At 51.4% G+C, this 21,233-nt stretch overlaps 1 protein-coding gene across 1 annotated transcript in view; it reads right to left on the bottom strand.

The window, feature by feature from the left end:
* The window catches only part of LOC149452116 (natural cytotoxicity triggering receptor 3-like), a 40,646-nt gene that overhangs the window by 18,957 nt on the left and 456 nt on the right, over window positions 1-21,233 (bottom strand). The gene's annotated exons all lie outside the window — the stretch shown is intronic.

Consider the following 21,233-nt stretch of genomic DNA (forward strand, 5'->3'; position numbering starts at 1 on the left):
GTAACGTTTCTGTGGCCCTAAGTAACAGTTCTGTGGCCCTCAGTAACAATTCTGTGTCCCTCAGTAACAATTCTGTGTCTGTCCCTGAGTAACAATTCTGTGTCCCTAAGTAATGTTTCTGTGGCCCTAAGTAACGGTTCTGTGGCCCTCAGTAACAAATCTGTGTCCCTTAGTAACAATTCTGTGTCTGTCCCTAAGTAACAATTCTGTGGCCCTAAGTAACGTTTCTGTGGCCCTAAGTAACGTTTCTGTGGCCCTAAGTAACGATTCTGTGGCCCTAAGTAACGATTCTGTTTCCCTAAGTAACGATTCTGTGGCCCTAAGTAACGTTTCTGTAGCCCTAAGTAACGTTTCTGTGGCCCTAAGTAACGTTTCTGTGGCCTTAAGTAACGTTTTTGTGGCCCTAAGTAACAGTTCTGTGGCCCTCAGTAACAATTCTGTGTCCCTCAGTAACAATTCTGTGTCTGTCCCTGAGTAACAATTCTGTGTCCCTAAGTAACGTTTCTGTGGCCCTAAGTAACGGTTCTGTTGCCCTCAGTAACAAATCTGTGTCCCTCAGTAACAATTCTGTGTCTGTCCCTAAGTAACAATTCTGTGGCCCTTAGTAACGTTTCTGTGGCCCTAAGTAACGATTCTGTGTCCCTCAGTAACAATTCTGTGTCTGTCCCTAAGTAACAATTCTGTGTCTGTCCCTGAGTAACAATTCTGTGTCCCTAAGTAACGTTTCTGTGGCCCTAAGTAACAGTTCTGTGGCCCTCAGTAACAATTCTGTGTCCCTCAGTAACAATTCTGTGTCTGTCCCTAAGTAACAATTCTGTGGCCCTAAGTAACGTTTCTGTGGCCCTAATTAACAGTTCTGTGGCCCTCAGTAACAATTCTATGTCCCTCAGTAACAATTCTGTGGCCCTAAGTAACGTTTCTGTGGCCCTAAGTAACGTTTCTGTGGCCCTAAGTAACGATTCTGTGGCCCTAAGTAACGATTCTGTGGCCCTAAGTAACGTTTCTGTAGCCCTAAGTAACGTTTCTGTGGCCCTAAGTAACAGTTCTGTGGCCCTCAGTAACAATTCTGTGTCCCTCAGTAACAATTCTGTGTCTGTCCCTGAGTAACAATTCTGTGTCCCTAAGTAACGTTTCTGTGGCCCTAAGTAACGGTTCTGTGGCCCTCAGTAACAAATCTGTGTCCCTTAGTAACAATTCTGTGTCTGTCCCTAAGTAACAATTCTGTGGCCCTAAGTAACGTTTCTGTGGCCCTAAGTAACGTTTCTGTGGCCCTAAGTAACGATTCTGTGGCCCTAAGTAACGATTCTGTTTCCCTAAGTAACGATTCTGTGGCCCTAAGTAACGTTTCTGTAGCCCTAAGTAACGTTTCTGTGGCCCTAAGTAACGTTTCTGTGGCCTTAAGTAACGTTTTTGTGGCCCTAAGTAACAGTTCTGTGGCCCTCAGTAACAATTCTGTGTCCCTCAGTAACAATTCTGTGTCTGTCCCTGAGTAACAATTCTGTGTCCCTAAGTAACGTTTCTGTGGCCCTAAGTAACGGTTCTGTTGCCCTCAGTAACAAATCTGTGTCCCTCAGTAACAATTCTGTGTCTGTCCCTAAGTAACAATTCTGTGGCCCTAAGTAACGTTTCTGTGGCCCTAAGTAACGATTCTGTGTCCCTCAGTAACAATTCTGTGTCTGTCCCTAAGTAACAATTCTGTGTCTGTCCCTGAGTAACAATTCTGTGTCCCTAAGTAACGTTTCTGTGGCCCTAAGTAACAGTTCTGTGGCCCTCAGTAACAATTCTGTGTCCCTCAGTAACAATTCTGTGTCTGTCCCTAAGTAACAATTCTGTGGCCCTAAGTAACGTTTCTGTGGCCCTAATTAACAGTTCTGTGGCCCTCAGTAACAATTCTGTGTCCCTCAGTAACAATTCTGTGGCCCTAAGTAACGTTTCTGTGGCCCTAAGTAACGTTTCTGTGGCCCTAAGTAACGATTCTGTGGCCCTAAGTAACGTTTCTGTGGCCCTAAGTAACGTTTCTGTGGCCCTAAGTAACGTTTCTGTGGCCCTAAGTAATGATTCTGTGGCCCTAAGTAACGTTTCTGTGGCCCTAAGTAACGTTTCTGTGTCCCTAAGTAACGTTTCTGTGTCCCTAAGTAAAGTTTCTGTGGCCCTAAGTAACGTTTCTGTGTCCCTAAGTAACGTTTCTGTGGCCCTAAGTAACGTTTCTGTGGCCCTAACTAACGTTTCTGTGGCCCTAACTCTCTCCCTGAATACAGCCAGGTCTGCCTCTGTTGAATGACTGGAGGCAAATGGAGAATTCTAAAATGGCCGCCATTTATAGCTCGACCATTACACAGTGCTGGCTGGCTGGCTGCTGATTGGCTAATGCGATCACATGTCATGAATGAATGCATTATGGGTCAGCGCGCCTTGTCTGCGCGCCTTCCCAGACATCCCCGCTCTGTCGCCGCACATGTCGCCGCCATTTTAGGAAAAATTTTGATTCGCGCATCCGAAGTCTGCTTATTTTCGAATCGAAATTTTCCTAATATTTGAAACGAATTCCACTTCGCCTACTTCGATTCGCTCATCTCTAGTCTAGACCAGTATGATGGTCCGCCATTACCTTCGCCATCACCTACCTCATCCCCAGTATGATGACCCACCATTGTCTTCACCATCACCTACCTCATCCCCAGTATGATGATCCTCCATTGTCTTCGCCATCACCTACCTCATCCCCAGTATGATGATCCTCCATTGTCTTCGCCATCACCTACCTCATCCCCAGTATGATGATCCTCCATTGTCTTCGCCATCACCTACCTCATCCCCAGTATGATGGTCCGCCATTACCTTCGCCATCACCTACCTCATCCCCAGTATGATGACCCTCCATTGTCTTTACCATCACCTACCTCATCCCCAGTATGATGGCCCGCCATTGTCTTCGCTATCACCTACCTCATCCCCAGTATGATGACTAGAGATGAGCGAAGAAATGAAAAATTCGATTCGACTGATTCGGCGAATTCGTGGACAATATTCGATTCGAGTCGAATAAATTCGCTGTGAATTTAACTTAAAAAAGGGTGTTTCTAGGCTTCAGAGAGACTTAATATTAGTGCAGAACACTGTACCTTTAATTTAAATGCCCTTGGAGTCTGCTGGGGAAGAGAAATAATACTGTCAGTCAGTATGACATGCAGATGAGTGCCGTCGATCTTAGAATCACCGCACACTTCACTCATTTGGGCAGTCACGGGGCCAAATGGAGGCAGCAGCAATGGGAGGCCATACAGCACCCTATGACAAAAATGGAAACCACCAGCAGTGTGAGGAGACCTGAAAGTGGCACATGGCAGAGTGTGGCGATAGAGACAGCAGCAATGGGAGGCCGTACAGGGACCCATGACACACTCTGGACCTGGCAGCAGCATGAGGAGGCGGTACAGGGGCCCATGACAGATTACGGGCCTGGCAGCAGCATGAGGAGAGTCGGTACAGGGGCCCATGGCAGATTACGGGCCTGGCAGCAGCAATGGGAGGCCGTACAGGGACCCATGACACACTCTGGACCTGGCAGCAGCATGGGGAGGCGGTACAGGGGCCCATGACAGATTACGGGCCTGGCAGCAGCATGAGGAGTCGGTACGGGGGCCCATGACACACTCTGGACCTGGCAGCAGCATGAGGAGGCGTACAGGGCGCATGGACAGATTACGAGCCTGGCAGCAGCAACTTGGACAGGAGGACGTTCAGCTTCTGCACCGTCGGGTGCGTGCTCGCAAACTGTTGTCTCTTGGAAACGGATTCCAAGAAAGACTGCTGACGGAATCCGTGAAGAGGAGTAGCAGGAGAAGGAGCATCTGAAACGAGCGGAATATGCCAACAAGCGACAACAGTGGCCCATGACAGATTACGGGCCTGGCAGCAGCATGAGGAGTCGGTACGGGGGCCCATGGCAGATTACGGGCCTGGCAGCAGCTATGGGAGGCCCGTAATCTGCCAGCACCCTATGACAAAAAATGGAACCCACCAGCAGTGTGAGGAGACCTGAAAGTGGCACATGGCAGAGTGTGGCGATGGAGACAGCAGCAATGGGAGGCCGTACAGGGACCCATGAGAGACTCTGGACCTGGCAGCAGCATGAGGAGGCGGTATAGGGGCCCATGGCAGATTAGGGGCCTGGCAGCAGCTATGGGAGGCCCGTAATCTGCCAGCACCCTATGACAAAAAATGGAACACACCAGCAGTGGTGAGGAGACCTGAAAGTGGCACATGGCAGAGTGTGGCGATGGAGGCAGCAGCAATGGGAGGCCGTACAGGGACCCATGAGAGACTCTGGACTTGGCAGCAGCATGAGGAGGCGGTATAGGGGCCCATGGCAGATTAGGGGCCTGGCAGCAGCTATGGGAGGCCCGTAATCTGCCAGCACCCTATGACAAAAAATGGAACACACCAGCAGTGTGAGGAGACCTGAAAGTGGCACATGTTTGGGGCATGATTCATGGCGGATTTAGTCAGTTGTGTCAGGAACTGGTGGTTTGAAATCCAGACTAATCCACGCCTGATTCATTTTCACAAACGTGAGTCTCTCCACACTTTGGGTGGACAGTCGTGTCCTCCGCGGAGTTGCAATACCTCCTGCCGCACTAAACACGCGCTCCGATGCCACGCTACTGGCCGGGCATGACAGCCTTTCAAGGGCAAATTCAGCTAGTTGGGGCCAAAGGTCAAGTTTCGTTGCCCAGTAGTCAAGGGGATTGTCTACCTCGGTTGGCAGGGTGCTGTCCAAGTAGGCCTAAGCCTGTTGTTTTGAAGGTCCTGCTCCAGGTCCACCTCTGATGCTGCTGCTGCTGCTGCGGCTGGTTAGTAGTTTTCCTCACTGCGCTGGTGAAGAAAGCTACTCATCATCGACTGCAGACTGAGGCAGCCGCTGCTGGTGGAGCTGCCACTGCTCCTACCACCCCACCCCTCCCCTGCTGCCATGGCAGCGGAACACGAGCGCACAGGGCCCACAGTGTCTGAGGATGGACGTTGGCGCAGACAGGCAGAGACCAGCTGACTACATAGGTGTTTTTTATAGTACGTTATTTTGGCCTCCCTCTCAGCAGGTGTGAAAAAGGCCACCATTTTTGAACGGTAGCGAGGGTCCAACAAGGTGGACAGCCAAAAGTCATCCCTCTGTCTGATGGTTATTATTCGGCTGTCGCTACGCAAGCAACCGAGCATGCTATGGGCCATTTGTGCCAAGGAATGCGAGGGACTCCCTGCCTCCATCTCCACAGCATACTGCCACGGTGCGTCTAGGTCCTCTGTCTCCTCTTCCTCCTCCTCTACCAGATGCTCCTGCTCCTCCACTCCTGTCCGCTGAGTGGAAAAAACCACCCATTTCACTCAATAATTCCTGAGCACCAATGTCCTCCTCTACCTCCTCCTCTTCTTCCAGTCCTGCCCCCACAGGGGCCATGTGGCGTTGAGATCTGTGCGCCACGTCTACCGCACCCTGACCAGCCATTGTTAACAGCATTTGTTCCAGGACGTGCAACAGAGGAATGACGTCGTTCATCCCATAGTCCTGCCGACTCACGAATAGCGTGGCCTCCTCAAAGGGCCTGAGCAAGCGCAGGTGTCACGCATGAGCTGCCAATGGCTGACATCTAAGTTACACAGGGAGTACCTTTATCTGCTTTTAACATCAGGAAATCTGTGATGGCCTTTTGCTGTTCGTAAAGGCGGTCTAACATATGTAGGGTTGAATTCCACCTTGTTGCAACGTCACAGCATGAGGAGTCGGTATAGGGGCCCATGGCAGATTAGGGGCCTGGCAGCAGTTATGGGAGGCCCATAATCTGCCAGCACCCTATGACAAAAAATGGAACACACCAGCAGTGTGAGGAGACCTGAAAGTGGCACATGGCAGAGTGTGGCGATGGAGACAGCAGCAATGGGAGGCCGTACAGGGACCCATGAGAGACTCTGGACCTGGCAGCAGCATGAGGAGGCGGTATATAGGGGCCTACGGCAGATTAGGGGCCTGGCAGCAGCTATAGGAGGCCCGTAATCTGCCAGCACCCTATGTCAAAAAATTCAACACACCAGCAGTGTGTGAGGAGACCTGAAAGTGGCACATGGCAGAGTGTGGCGATGGAGACAGCAGCAATGGGAGGCCGTACAGGGACCCATGACAGACTCTGGACTTGGCAGCAGCATGAGGAGGCGGTATATAGGGGCTTATGGCAGATTAGGGGCCTGGCAGCAGCTATAGGAGGCCCGTAATCTGCCAGCACCCTATGTCAAAAAAATTCAACACACCAGCAGTGTGAGGAGACCTGAAAGTGGCACATGGCAGAGTGTGGCGATGGAGACAGCAGCAATGGGAGGCCGTACAGGGACCCATGACAGACTCTGAACTTGGCAGCAGCATGAGGAGGCGGTATATAGGGGCCCATGGCAGATTAGGGGCCTGGCAGCAGCTATAGGAGGCCCGTAATCTGCCAGCACCCTATGTCAAAAAATTCAACACACCAGCAGTGTGAGAGGAGACCTGAAAGTGGCACATGGCAGAGTGTGGCGATGGAGACAGCAGCAATGGGAGGCCGTACAGGGACCCATGACAGACTCTGGACTTGGCAGCAGCATGAGGAGGCGGTATATAGGGGCCCATGGCAGATTAGGGGCCTGGCAGCAGCTATGGGAGGCCCGTAATCTGCCAGCACCCTATGTCAAAAAATTCTACACACCAGCAGTGTGTGAGGAGACCTGAAAGTGGCACATGGCAGAGTGTGGCGATGGAGACAGCAGCAATGGGAGGCCGTACAGGGACCCATGACAGACTCTGGACTTGGCAGCAGCATGAGGAGGCGGTATATAGGGGGCCCATGGCAGATTAGGGGCCTGGCAGCAGCTATGGGAGGCCCGTAATCTGCCAGCACCCTATGTCAAAAAATTCAACACACCAGCAGTGTGTGAGGAGACCTGAAAGTGGCACATGGCAGAGTTGTGGCGATGGAGAAAGCAGCAATGGGAGGCCGTACAGGGACCCATGAGAGACTCTGGACCTGGCAGCAGCATGAGGAGGCGGTATATAGGGGCCCATGGCAGATTAGGGGACCTGGCAGCAGCTATGTGAGAGCCCGTAATCTGCCTGCACCCTATGTCAAAAAATTAAACACACCAGCAGTGTGAAGAGACCTGAAAGTGGCACATGGCATGAGAGACTCTGGACCTGGCAGCAGCAGGAGGAGGCGGTATAGGGGCCCATGGCTGATTAGGGGCCTGGCAGCAGCTATGTGAGGCCCGTTATCTTGCAGCACCCTATGTCAAAAAATTTAACACACCAGCAGTGTGAAGATACCTGAAAGTGGCACATGGCAGCAGAGTGTGGCGATGGAGACAGCAGCAATGGGAGGCCGTACAGGGACCCATGAGAGACTCTGGACCTGGCAGCAGCAGGAGGAGGTGGTATATAGGGGCCCATGGCAGATTAGGGGCCTGGCAGCAGCTATGTGAGGCCCGTAATCTGCCTGCACCCTATGTCAAAAAAATTTAACACACCAGCAGTGTGAAGAGACCTGAAAGTGGCACATGGCAGCAGAGTGTGGCGATGGAGACAGCAGCAATGGGAGGCCGTACAGGGACCATGACAGACTCTGGACTTGGCAGCAGCATGAGGAGGCGGTATATAGGGGCCTATGGCAGATTAGGGGCCTGGCAGCAGCTATGTGAGGCCCGTAATCTGCCTGCACCCTATGTCAAAAAATTTAACACACCAGCAGTGTGAAGAGACCTGAAAGTGGCACATGGCAGCAGAGTGTGGCGATGGAGACAGCAGCAATGGGAGGCCGTACAGGGACCATGACAGACTCTGGACTTGGCAGCAGCATGAGGAGGCGGTATATAGGGGCCCATGGCAGATTAGGGGCCTGGCAGCAGCTATGTGAGGCCCGTAATCTGCCTGCACCCTATGTCAAAAAATTAAACACCCAGCAGTGTGAAGACACCTGAAAGTGGCACATGGCATGAGAGACTCTGGACCTGGCAGCAGCAGGAGGAGGCGGTATAGGGGCCCATGGCTGATTAGGGGCCTGGCAGCAGCTATGTGAGGCCCGTTATCTTGCAGCACCCTATGTCAAAAAATTTAACACACCAGCAGTGTGAAGAGACCTGAAAGTGGCACATGGCAGCAGAGTGTGGCGATGGAGACAGCAGCAATGGGAGGCCGTACAGGGACCCATGAGAGACTCTGGACCTGGCAGCAGCAGGAGGAGGTGGTATATAGGGGCCCATGGCAGATTAGGGGCCTGGCAGCAGCTATGTGAGGCCCGTAATCTGCCTGCACCCTATGTCAAAAAATTTAACACACCAGCAGTGTGAAGAGACCTGAAAGTGGCACATGGCAGCAGAGTGTGGCGATGGAGACAGCAGCAATGGGAGGCCGTACAGGGACCATGACAGACTCTGGACTTGGCAGCAGCATGAGGAGGCGGTATATAGGGGCCCATGGCAGATTAGGGCCTGGCAGCAGCTATGTGAGGCCCGTAATCTGCCTGCACCCTATGTCAAAAAATTTAACACACCAGCAGTGTGAAGAGACCTGAAAGTGGCACATGGCAGCAGAGTGTGGCGATGGAAGACAGCAGCAATGGGAGGCCGTACAGGGACCATGACAGACTCTGGACTTGGCAGCAGCATGAGGAGGCGGTATATAGGGGCCCATGGCAGATTAGGGGCCTGGCAGCAGCTATGTGAGGCCCGTAATCTGCCTGCACCCTATGTCAAAAAATTTAACACACCAGCAGTGTGAAGAGACCTGAAAGTGGCACATGGCAGCAGAGTGTGGCGATGGAGACAGCAGCAATGGGAGGCCGTACAGGGACCATGACAGACTCTGGACTTGGCAGCAGCATGAGGAGGCGGTATATAGGGGCCCATGGCAGATTAGGGGATCCTGGCAGCAGCTATGTGAGGCCCGTAATCTGCCTGCACCCTATGTCAAAAAAATTTAACACACCAGCAGTGTGAAGAGACCTGAAAGTGGCACATGGCAGCAGAGTGTGGCGATGGAGACAGCAGCAATGGGAGGCCGTACAGGGACCATGACAGACTCTGGACTTGAGCAGCAGCATGAGGAGGCGGTATATAGGGGCCCATGGCAGATTAGGGGCCTGGCAGCAGCTATGTGAGGCCCGTAATCTGCCTGCACCCTATGTCAAAAAATTTAACACACCAGCAGTGTGAAGAGACCTGAAAGTGGCACATGGCAGCAGAGTGTGGCGATGGAGACAGCAGCAATGGGAGGCCGTACAGGGACCATGACAGACTATGGACTTGGCAGCAGCATGAGGAGGCGGTATATAGGGGCCCATGGCAGATTAGGGGCCTGGCAGCAGCTATGTGAGGCCCGTAATCTGCCTGCACCCTATGTCAAAAAATTTAACACACCAGCAGTGTGAAGAGACCTGAAAGTGGCACATGGCAGCAGAGTGTGGCGATGGAGACAGCAGCAATGGGAGGCCGTACAGGGACCATGACAGACTCTGGACTTGGCAGCAGCATGAGGAGGCGGTATATAGGGGCCCATGGCAGATTAGGGGCCTGGCAGCAGCTATGTGAGGCCCGTAATCTGCCTGCACCCTATGTCAAAAAATTTAACACACCAGCAGTGTGAAGAGACCTGAAAGTGGCACATGGCAGCAGAGTGTGGCGATGGAGACAGCAGCAATGGGAGGCCGTACAGGGACCATGACAGACTCTGGATCTTGGCAGCAGCATGAGGATGAGCTAGGTATATAGGGGCCCATGGCAGATTAGGGGCCTGGCAGCAGCTATGTGAGGCCCGTAATCTGCCTGCACCCTATGTCAAAAAAATTTAACACACCAGCAGTGTGAAGAGACCTGAAAGTGGCACATGGCATGAGAGACTCTGGACCTGGCAGCAGCAGGGGAGGAGGCGGTATAGGGGCCCATGGCTGATTAGGGGCCTGGCAGCAGCTATGTGAGGCCCGTTATCTTGCAGCACCCTATGTCAAAAAATTTAACACACCAGCAGTGTGAAGAGACCTGAAAGTGGCACATGGCAGCAGAGTGTGGCGATGGAGACAGCAGCAATGGGAGGCCGTACAGGGACCCATGAGAGACTCTGGACCTGGCAGCAGCAGGAGGAGGTGGTATATAGGGGCCCATGGCAGATTAGGGGCCTGGCAGCAGCTATGTGAGGCCCGTAATCTGCCTGCACCCTATGTCAAAAAATTTAACACACCAGCAGTGTGAAGAGACCTGAAAGTGGCACATGGCAGCAGAGTGTGGCGATGGAGACAGCAGCAATGGGAGGCCGTACAGGGACCATGACAGACTCTGGACTTTGGCAGCAGCATGAGGAGGCGGTATATAGGGGCCCATGGCAGATTAGGGGCCTGGCAGCAGCTATGTGAGGCCCGTAATCTGCCTGCACCCTATGTCAAAAAATTTAACACACCAGCAGTGTGAAGAGACCTGAAAGTGGCACATGGCAGCAGAGTGTGGCGATGGAGACAGCAGCAATGGGAGGCCGTACAGGGACCATGACAGACTATGGACTTGGCAGCAGCATGAGGAGGCGGTATATAGGGGCCCATGGCAGATTAGGGGCCTGGCAGCAGCTATGTGAGGCCCGTTATCTTGCAGCACCCTATGTCAAAAAATTAAACACAACCAGCAGTGTGAAGAGACCTGAAAGTGGCACATGGCTAGCAGAGTGTGGCGATGGAGACAGCAGCAATGGGAGGCCGTACAGGGACCCATGAGAGACTCTGGACTTGGCAGCAGCATGAGGAGGCGGTATATAGGGGCCCATGGCAGATTAGGGGCCTGGCAGCAGCTATGTGAGGCCCGTTATCTTGCAGCACCCTATGTCAAAAAATTAAACACACCAGCAGTGTGAAGAGACCTGAAAGTGGCACATGGCAGCAGAGTGTGGCGATGGAGACAGCAGCAATGGGAGGCCGTACAGGGACCCATGAGAGACTCTAGACTTGGCAGCAGCATGAGGAGGCGGTATATAGGGGCCCATGGCAGATTAGGGGCCTGGCAGCAGCTATGTGAGGCCCGTAATCTGCCTGCACCCTATGTCAAAAAATTTAACACACCAGCAGTGTGAAGAGACCTGAAAGTGGCACATGGCAGCAGAGTGTGGCGATGGAGACAGCAGCAATGGGAGGCCGTACAGGGACCCATGAGAGACTCTGGACTTGGCAGCAGCATGAGGAGGCGGTATATAGGGGCCCATGGCAGATTAGGGGCCTGGCAGCAGCTATGTGAGGCCCGTTATCTTGCAGCACCCTATGTCAAAAAATTAAACACACCAGCAGTGTGAAGAGACCTGAAAGTGGCACATGGCAGCAGAGTGTGGCGATGGAGACAGCAGCAATGGGAGGCCGTACAGGGACCCATGAGAGACTCTAGACTTGGCAGCAGCATGAGGAGGCGGTTTATAGGGGCCCATGGCAGATTAGGGGCCTGGCAGCAGCTATGTGAGGCCCGTAATCTGCCTGCACCCTATGTCAAAAAATTTAACACACCAGCAGTGTGAAGAGACCTGAAAGTGGCACATGGCAGCAGAGTGTGGCGATGGAGACAGCAGCAATGGGAGGCCGTACAGGGACCCATGAGAGACTCTAGACTTGGCAGCAGCATGAGGAGGCGGTATATAGGGGCCCATGGCAGATTAGGGGCCTGGCAGCAGCTATGTGAGGCCCGTAATCTGCCTGCACCCTATGTCAAAAAATTTAACACACCAGCAGTGTGAAGAGACCTGAAAGTGGCACATGGCAGCAGAGTGTGGCGATGGAGACAGCAGCAATGGGAGGCCGTACAGGGACCCATGAGAGACTCTGGACTTGGCAGCAGCATGAGGAGGCGGTATATAGGGGCCTATGGCAGATTAGGGGCCTGGCAGCAGCTATGTGAGGCCCGTAATCTGCCTGCACCCTATGTCAAAAAAATTTAACACACCAGCAGTGTGAAGAGACCTGAAAGTGGCACATGGCAGCAGAGTGTGGCGATGGAGACAGCAGCAATGGGAGGCCGTACAGGGACCCATGAGAGACTCTGGACCTGGCAGCAGCAGGAGGAGGTGGTATATAGGGGCCTATGGCAGATTAGGGGCCTGGCAGCAGCTATAGGAGGCCCGTAATCTGCCAGCACCCTATGTCAAAAAATTCAACACACCAGCAGTGTGAGGAGACCTGAAAGTGGCACATGTTTGAGGCATGATTCATGGCGGATTTAGTCAGTTGTGTCAGGAACTGGTGGTTTGAAATCCAGACTAATCCACGCCTGATTCATTTTCACAAACGTGAGTCTCTCCACACTTTGGGTGGACAGTCGTGTCCTCCGCGGAGTTACAATACCTCCTGCCGCACTAAACACGCGCTCCGATGCCACGCTACTGGCCGGGCATGACAGCCTTTCAAGGGCAAATTCAGCTAGTTGGGGCCAAAGGTCAAGTTTCGTTGCCCAGTAGTCAAGGGGATTGTCTACCTCGGTTGGCAGGGTGCTGTCCAAGTAGGCCCAAGCCTGTTGTTTGAGCTCCTGCTCCAGGTCCACCTGATGCTGCTGCTGCTGCTGCGGCTGGTTAGTAGTTTCCTCACTGCGCTGGTGAAGAAAGCTACTCATCATCGACTGCAGACTGAGGCAGCCGCTGCTGGTGGAGCTGCCGCTGCTCCTACCACCCCACCCCTCCCCTGCTGCCATGCCAGCGGAACGCGAGCGCACAGGGCCCACAGTGTCTGAGGATGGACGATGGCGCACAAAGGCAGAGACCAACTGACTACATAGGTGGTTTTTATAGTACGTAATTTTGGCCTCCCTCTCAGCAGGTGTGTGAAAAAGGCCACCATTTTGGACCGGTAGCGAGGGTCCAACAAGGTGGACAGCCAAAAGTCATCCCTCTGTCTGATGGTTATTATTCGGCTGTCGCTACGCAAGCAACCGAGCATGCTATGGGCCATTTGTGCCAAGGAATGCGAGGGACTCCCTGCCTCCATCTCCACAGCATACTGCCACGGTGCGTCTGGGTCCTCTGTCTCCTCCTCCTCCTCCTCTACCAGATGCTCCTGCTCCTCCACTCCTGTCCGCTGAGTGGAAAAACCACCCATTTCACTCAATAATTCCTGAGCACAAATGTCCTCCTCTACCTCCTCCTCTTCTTCCTGTCCTGCCCCCACAGGGGTCATGTGGCGTTGAGATCTGTGCGCCACGTCTACCGCACCCTGACCAGCCATTGTTAACAGCATTTGTTCCAGGACGTGCAACAGAGGAATGACGTCGTTCATCCCATAGTCCTGCCGACTCACGAATAGCGTGGCCTCCTCAAAGGGCCTGAGCAAGCGGCAGGTGTCACGCATGAGCTGCCAATGGCTGACATCTAAGTTACACAGGGGAGTACCTTTATCCGCTTGTAACATCAGGAAATCGGTGATGGCCTTTCGCTGCTCGTAAAGGCGGTCTAACATGTGTAGGGTTGAATTCCACCTTGTTGCAACGTCGCAGATCAGGCGATGCTGTGGAATTCCGTTCTGCCGCTGCAGCTCAATGAGGGTGTTCTTTGCGGTGTAGGAATGGCTGAAATGCATGCACAGTTTACGTGACATTTTAAGGATGTCTTGCAGTGGGATGGTGGATTTTAGGAACCGCTTGACAACCAGATTGAACACGTGAGCCATGCATGGCGCATGGCACAACCTTCCTTGACGCAGAGCAGACACCATGTTCTTTCCGTTGTCAGTCAACATGGTTCCGATTTTTAGTTTGCGCGGAGACAGCCATCTGTCGATTTCTCTGTTCATTACACTCAGCAGTTCCTCCCCTGTGTGACTACGTTCGCCAAGGCATACCAGGTGCAGCACAGCGTGACACCGTTGCGCCCTGCACATGTGATATGCCGGTCGGGTAATGGGACTTGGCACGGGGGTGGCGGCTGAGGACACGGCGGAAAAAGAGGTGGTAGAGGCGGACATGCTTGCTGGACCAAGGACGTGCAAACGTGGAGGCAAAAGCGTCGTGACCTGTCCAAGTTGCTGGTGCGGCTGTGCCGGCACCACGTTCACCCAGTGGGCCGTAAATGACATGTACTGTCCCTGACCGTAGTTACAGCTCCACACGTCGGCGCTGCCGTGCACTTTGGCAGAGACCGACATGCTCAAAGACTGGCCCACCATCTCTTCTACATGTGAATGCAGGGCTGGCACTGCCTTTTGGGCAAAGAAATGACGGCTTGGCACTCTCCACCGCGGCGCGGCACAAGCCATCATTTCTCGGAAAGGTGCTGAGTCCACCAGTTGGAAAGGGAGGGACTGCAGCACCAGCAACTTGGACAGGAGGACGTTCAGCTTTTGCACCGTCGGGTGCGTGCTCGCAAACTGTTGTCTCTTGGATACGGATTCCAAGAAAGACTGTTGACGGAATCCGAGAAGAGGAGTAGCAGGAGAAGGAGCATCTGAACGAGCGGAAGATGCCAACGAGCGACAACTCCCCTCAGCAGAGGTGTTGGAGCCTTGACTGGCTGATAGAGGGCGATTGACGACGTCGGGTGACGGAGCAAGTAACGGAGCGGGTGATGGAGCGGGGGCTGGGGCAGGCAGAACCGCCGTATGTTTATCACGGTTTTCCCAGGCCACCGAATGGTGACGCTGCATATGCTGACGCAACGCTGTAGTCCCAACATGGGCCCCCTGGCCACGCTTGCATTTCTGGCCACATAGTCGACATACGGCTACGTTTACTTCCTCGGGCGGCTTGAGGAAAAATTGCCACACCACCGAGTAGGAAACTTTGCCCCCGCTACTCTTCACTGGCTGACTGCTACTTCCTCCGTGCGCACCGGCACCACTACTGGCCGTGGTGGTAGGCTGCAGTGGAGCTGGTGCTCTACTCCGTGGACGTTTGGCTCCACTGACACTGATGCGACCCTGCTGCTGTCTCCTGGGCAACCCACCGACTGTTTTGCTCGCTGCCAAGCTGCCACCCTCTTCTCCTGATGATGCGGAAGAAATTGCCTGATGACGACGAGGCTGCCAAGTGCGATCAACCTCCTCATCATCAAGTAGGGTCTCCGCCTCACTACTAGCCCCCTCGGCTGCGTCTGGGTCAGGAGACAGACCTGTCTCTAGACCGGCTACCGAGCCACTCTCCTCGCCAGTACTTGTTCGCTTGGCTGCTGAAAAGGCCGATGTCTCCCCCCGTTCCTGACCGCCCTCTGTTAGCTCTTCCTCACTGTACAGTGGGGCTGAGCCCACAGCATGCGATACTTCGCTTGGTGAGGGAACAGCAAAGGACAGGGGCAGGTAGAGGACACGTGATTTCAGTGGGCTTGGTCCCGGGCCATGCCAACTAACGGTTGTGTCTGACGTACCCACCGACCGTTGGCTGTAGGTGTCAGAGGTGACCTGGGAAGAGGAAGACGACCGAGCCAACCAATCAATGACGGCAGGGTTGTCGGTGGAGACACGACCGCTGGATGACACCGGGAGCACTGGCCTCTGGCTGCGAATACTGCTGCCTCGACCCCTTCCTCTGCTGCCACGTCTGCTCGCTCCTAAAACATTGCCTCCTCTGCCACTCCTCTGCATGTTGTCTGACATACTATTTAATTCAACGATTAGGTGTCCCTGAGTAACAATTCTCTGGCACTCAGTAACAATTCTGTCTGTCCCTGAGTATGAATTCTGTGGCCCTGAGTAACAATTCTGTGTCTGTGCGAGTAACAATTCTGTGTCTGTGCGAGTAACAATTCTGTGTCTGTGCAAGTAACAATTTTGTGTCTGTGCGAGTAACAATTCTCTGGCACTCAGTAACAATTCTGTCTGTCCCTGAGTAACAATTCTCTGGCACTCAGTAACAATTCTGTCTGTCCCTGAGTAACAATTCTCTGGCACTCAGTAACAATTCTGTCTGTCCCTGAGTAACAATTCTCTGGCACTCAGTAACAATTCTGTCTGTCCCTGAGTATGAATTCTGTGGCCCTGAGTAACAATTCTGTGTCTGCGCGAGTAACAATTCTGTGTCTGTGCAAGTAACAATTTTGTGTCTGTGCAAGTAACAATTTTGTGTCTGTGCGAGTAACAATTCTCTGGCACTCAGTAACAATTCTGTCTGTCCCTGAGTAACAATTCTCTGGCACTCAGTAACAATTCTGACTGTCCCTGAGTAACAATTCTCTGGCACTCAGTAACAATTCTGTCTGTCCCTGAGTAACAATTCTCTGGCACTCAGTAACAATTGTGTGTCTGTGCAAGTAACAATTCTGTGTCTGTGCAAGTAACAATTTTGTGTCTGTGAGAGTAACAATTCTCTGGCACTCAGTAACAATTCTGTCTGTCCCTGAGTAACAATTCTCTGGCACTCAGTAACAATTCTGTCTGTCCCTGAGTATGAATTCTGTGGCCCTGAGTAACAATTCTGTCTCTGTGCGAGTAACAATTCTGTGTCTGTGCAAGTAACAATTTTGTGTCTGTGAGAGTAACAATTCCCTGGCACTCAGTAACAATTCTGTCTGTCCCTGAGTAACAATTCTCTGGCACTCAGTAACAATTCTGTCTTCCCTGAGTAACAATTCTCTGGCACTCAGTAACAATTCTGTCTGTCCCTGAGTATGAATTCTGTGGCCCTGAGTAACAATTCTGTCTCTGTGCGAGTAACAATTCTGTGTCTGTGCAAGTAACAATTTTGTGTCTGTGAGAGTAACAATTCTCTGGCACTCAGTAACAATTCTGTCTGTCCCTGAGTAACAATTCTCTGGCACTCAGTAACAATTCTGTCTGTCCCTGAGTATGAATTCTGTGGCCCTGAGTAACAATTGTGTGTCTGTGCAAGTAACAATTCTGTGTCTGTGCAAGTAACAATTTTGTGTCTGTGAGAGTAACAATTCTCTGGCACTCAGTAACAATTCTGTCTGTCCCTGAGTAACAATTCTCTGGCACTCAGTAACAATTCTGTCTGTCCCTGAGTAACAATTCTGTCTGTCCCTGAGTATGAATTCTGTGGCCCTGAGTAAGAATTCTCTGGCACTCAGTAACAATTCTGTCTGTCCCTGAGTATGAATTCTGTGGCCCTGAGTAACAATTGTGTGTCTGTGCAAGTAACAATTCTGTGTCTGTGCAAGTAACAATTTTGTGTCTGTGAGAGTAACAATTCTCTGGCACTCAGTAACAATTCTGTCTGTCCCTGAGTAACAATTCTCTGGCACTCAGTAACAATTCTGTCTGTCCCTGAGTATGAATTCTGTGGCCCTGAGTAACAATTCTGTCTCTGTGCGAGTAACAATTCTGTCTCTGTGCGAGTAACAATTCTGTGTCTGTGCAAGTAACAATTTTGTGTCTGTGAGAGTAACAATTCTCTGGCACTCAGTAACAATTCTGTCTGTCCCTGAGTAAGAATTCTCTGGCACTCAGTAACAATTCTGTCTGTCCCTGAGTAACAATTCTCTGGCACTCAGTAACAATTCTGTCTGTCCCTGAGTAACAATTCTGTCTGTCCCTGAGTATGAATTCTGTGGCCCTGAGTAAGAATTCTCTGGCACTCAGTAACAATTCTGTCTGTCCCTGAGTATGAATTCTGTGGCCCTGAGTAACAATTGTGTGTCTGTGCAAGTAACAATTCTGTGTCTGTGCAAGTAACAATTTTGTGTCTGTGAGAGTAACAATTCTCTGGCACTCAGTAACAATTCTGTCTGTCCCTGAGTAACAATTCTCTGGCACTCAGTAACAATTCTGTCTGTCCCTGAGTAACAATTCTCTGGCACTCAGTAACAATTCTGTCTGTCCCTGAGTAACAATTCTCTGGCACTCAGTAACAATTCTGTCTGTCCCTGAGTAACAATTCTGTCTGTCCCTGAGAATGAATTCTGTGGCCCTGAGTAAGAATTCTCTGGCACTCAGTAACAATTCTGTCTGTCCCTGAGTAACAATTCTCTGGCACTCAGTAACAATTCTGTCTGTCCCTGAGTATGAATTCTGTGGCCCTGAGTAACAATTGTGTGTCTGTGCAAGTAACAATTCTGTGTCTGTGCAAGTAACAATTTTGTGTCTGTGAGAGTAACAATTCTCTGGCACTCAGTAACAATTCTGTCTGTCCCTGAGTAACAATTCTCTGGCACTCAGTAACAATTCTGTCTGTCCCTGAGTAACAATTCTGTCTGTCCCTGAGTATGAATTCTGTGGCCCTGAGTAAGAATTCTCTGGCACTCAGTAACAATTCTGTCTGTCCCTGAGTATGAATTCTGTGGCCCTGAGTAACAATTGTGTGTCTGTGCAAGTAACAATTCTGTGTCTGTGCAAGTAACAATTTTGTGTCTGTGAGAGTAACAATTCTCTGGCACTCAGTAACAATTCTGTCTGTCCCTGAGTAACAATTCTCTGGCACTCAGTAACAATTCTGTCTGTCCCTGAGTATGAATTCTGTGGCCCTGAGTAACAATTCTGTCTCTGTGCGAGTAACAATTCTGTGTCTGTGCAAGTAACAATTTTGTGTCTGTGAGAGTAACAATTCTCTGGCACTCAGTAACAATTCTGTCTGTCCCTGAGTAAGAATTCTCTGGCACTCAGTAACAATTCTGTCTGTCCCTGAGTAACAATTCTCTGGCACTCAGTAACAATTCTGTCTGTCCCTGAGTAACAATTCTGTCTGTCCCTGAGTATGAATTCTGTGGCCCTGAGTAAGAATTCTCTGGCACTCAGTAACAATTCTGTCTGTCCCTGAGTATGAATTCTGTGGCCCTGAGTAACAATTGTGTGTCTGTGCAAGTAACAATTCTGTGTCTGTGCAAGTAACAATTTTGTGTCTGTGAGAGTAACAATTCTCTGGCACTCAGTAACAATTCTGTCTGTCCCTGAGTAACAATTCTCTGGCACTCAGTAACAATTCTGTCTGTCCCTGAGTAACAATTCTCTGGCACTCAGTAACAATTCTGTCTGTCCCTGAGTAACAATTCTCTGGCACTCAGTAACAATTCTGTCTGTCCCTGAGTAACAATTCTGTCTGTCCCTGAGAATGAATTCTGTGGCCCTGAGTAAGAATTCTCTGGCACTCAGTAACAATTCTGTCTGTCCCTGAGTAACAATTCTCTGGCACTCAGTAACAATTCTGTCTGTCCCTGAGTAAAAATTCTGTGGCCCTAATAACGTTTCTGTGGCCCTAAGTAACAATTCTCTGGCACTGAGTAACAATTCTGTCTGTCCCTGAGTATGAATTCTGTGGCCCTAACTAGCGTTTCTTTGTCCCTAAATAACGATTCTGTGGCCCTCATTAACAAGTCTGTGTCCCTGAGTAATGGTTCTCTGTCCCTAAGTAACTTCTCTCTGTCCCCAATTCTCGTTTCTGTGGCCCTAACTCTGTCCCTGTCCCTAGTACAGAGCGGTCTGCCTCTGTTCAATGACTGCAGGCAAATGAAGATTTCCAAAATGGCCGCTATATATACCTCGACCATTACACAGTGCTGGCTGGCTGGCTGCTGATTGGCTGATGCGATCACATGTCGTTGAGGAATGCATTATGGGGCAGCGCGCCTTGTCTGCGCGCCTTCCCCGACATCCCCGCTCCGTCGCCGCACATGTCAGCCGCCATTTTCGGAAAAATTTCGATTCGCGCGTCCGAATTAGGCTGTTTTTCGGATTCGGCACGAATCGAAATTTTTCCGATATTCGACTCGAATTCCACTTCGGATACTTCGATTCGCTCATCTCTAATGATGACCCTCCATTGTCTTCACCATCACCTACCTCATCCCCAGTATGATGACCCTCCATTGTCTTTGCCATCACCTAACTCATCCCCAGTATGATGGCCCACCATTGTCTTCGCTATCACTGACCTCATCCCCAATATGATGACCCACCATTGTCTTTACCATCACCTACCTCATCCCCAGTATGATGGCCCGCCATTGTCTTCGCCATCACCTACCTCATCCCCAGTATGATGACCCTCCATTGTCTTCGCCATCACCTACCTCATCCCCAGTATGATGGCCCGCCATTGTCTTCGCTATCACCTACCTCATCCCCAGTATGATGACCCTCCATTGTCTTCACCATCACCTACCTCATCCCCAGTATGATGACCCTCCATTGTCTTTGCCATCACCTAACTCATCCCCAGTATGATGGCCCACCATTGTCTTCGCTATCACTGACCTCATCCCCAATATGATGACCCACCATTGTCTTTACCATCACCTACCTCATCCCCAGTATGATGGCCCGCCATTGTCTTCGCCATCACCTACCTCATCCCCAGTATGATGACCCTCCATTGTCTTCGCCATCACCTACCTCATCCCCAGTATGATGGCCCACCATTGTCTTCGCCATCACCTACCTCATCCCCAGTATGATGACCCTCCATTGTCTTCGCCATCACCTACCTCATCCCCAGTATGATGACCCTCCATTGTCTTCACCATCACCTACCTCATCCCCAGTATGATGACCCTCCATTGTCTTTGCCATCACCTAACTCATCCCCAGTATGATGGCCCACCATTGTCTTCGCTATCACTGACCTCATCCCCAGTATGATGACCCTCCATTGTCTTCGCCATCACCTACCTCATCCCCAGTATGATGCCATTGTCTTCGCCATCACCTACCTCATCCCCAGTATGATGACCCTCCATTGTCTTCGCCATCACCTACCTCATTCCAGCATGATGACCCTCCATTGTCTTTGCCATCACCTACCTCATCCCCAGTATGATAGCCCACCATTGTCTTTGCTATCACCTACCTCATCCCCAGTATGATGGTCCACCATTGTCTTCGCTATCACCTACCTCATCCCCAGTATGATGGCCTACCATTATCTTCGCCATCACCTACCTCATCCCCAGTATGATGACCCTCCATTGTCTTTGCCATCACCTACCTCAACCCTTAGTATGATGACCCTCCATTGTCTTCGCTATCACCTACCTCATCACTAGTATGATGAGCCACCATTGTCTTCGCTATCACCTACCTCATCCTCAGTATGATGACCCTCCATCGTTTTCGCCATCACCTACCTCATTCCCAGTATGATGGCCCACCATTGTCTTTGCTATCACCTACCTCATCCGCAGTATGATGACCCACCATTGTCTTTGCCATCACCTACCTCATCCCCAGTATGATGGCCCATCATTGTCTTCACTATCACCTACCTCATCCCTAGTATGATGGCCCACCATTATCTTTGCCATCACCTACCTCATCCCCAGTATGATGACCCACCAT

Source organism: Staurois parvus, unplaced genomic scaffold (genome assembly GCF_062004578.1).
Source record: "Staurois parvus isolate SC_StPar_1 unplaced genomic scaffold, SC_StPar_1.0 ptg000496l, whole genome shotgun sequence".
NCBI classification, from domain to species: domain Eukaryota; kingdom Metazoa; phylum Chordata; class Amphibia; order Anura; family Ranidae; genus Staurois; species Staurois parvus.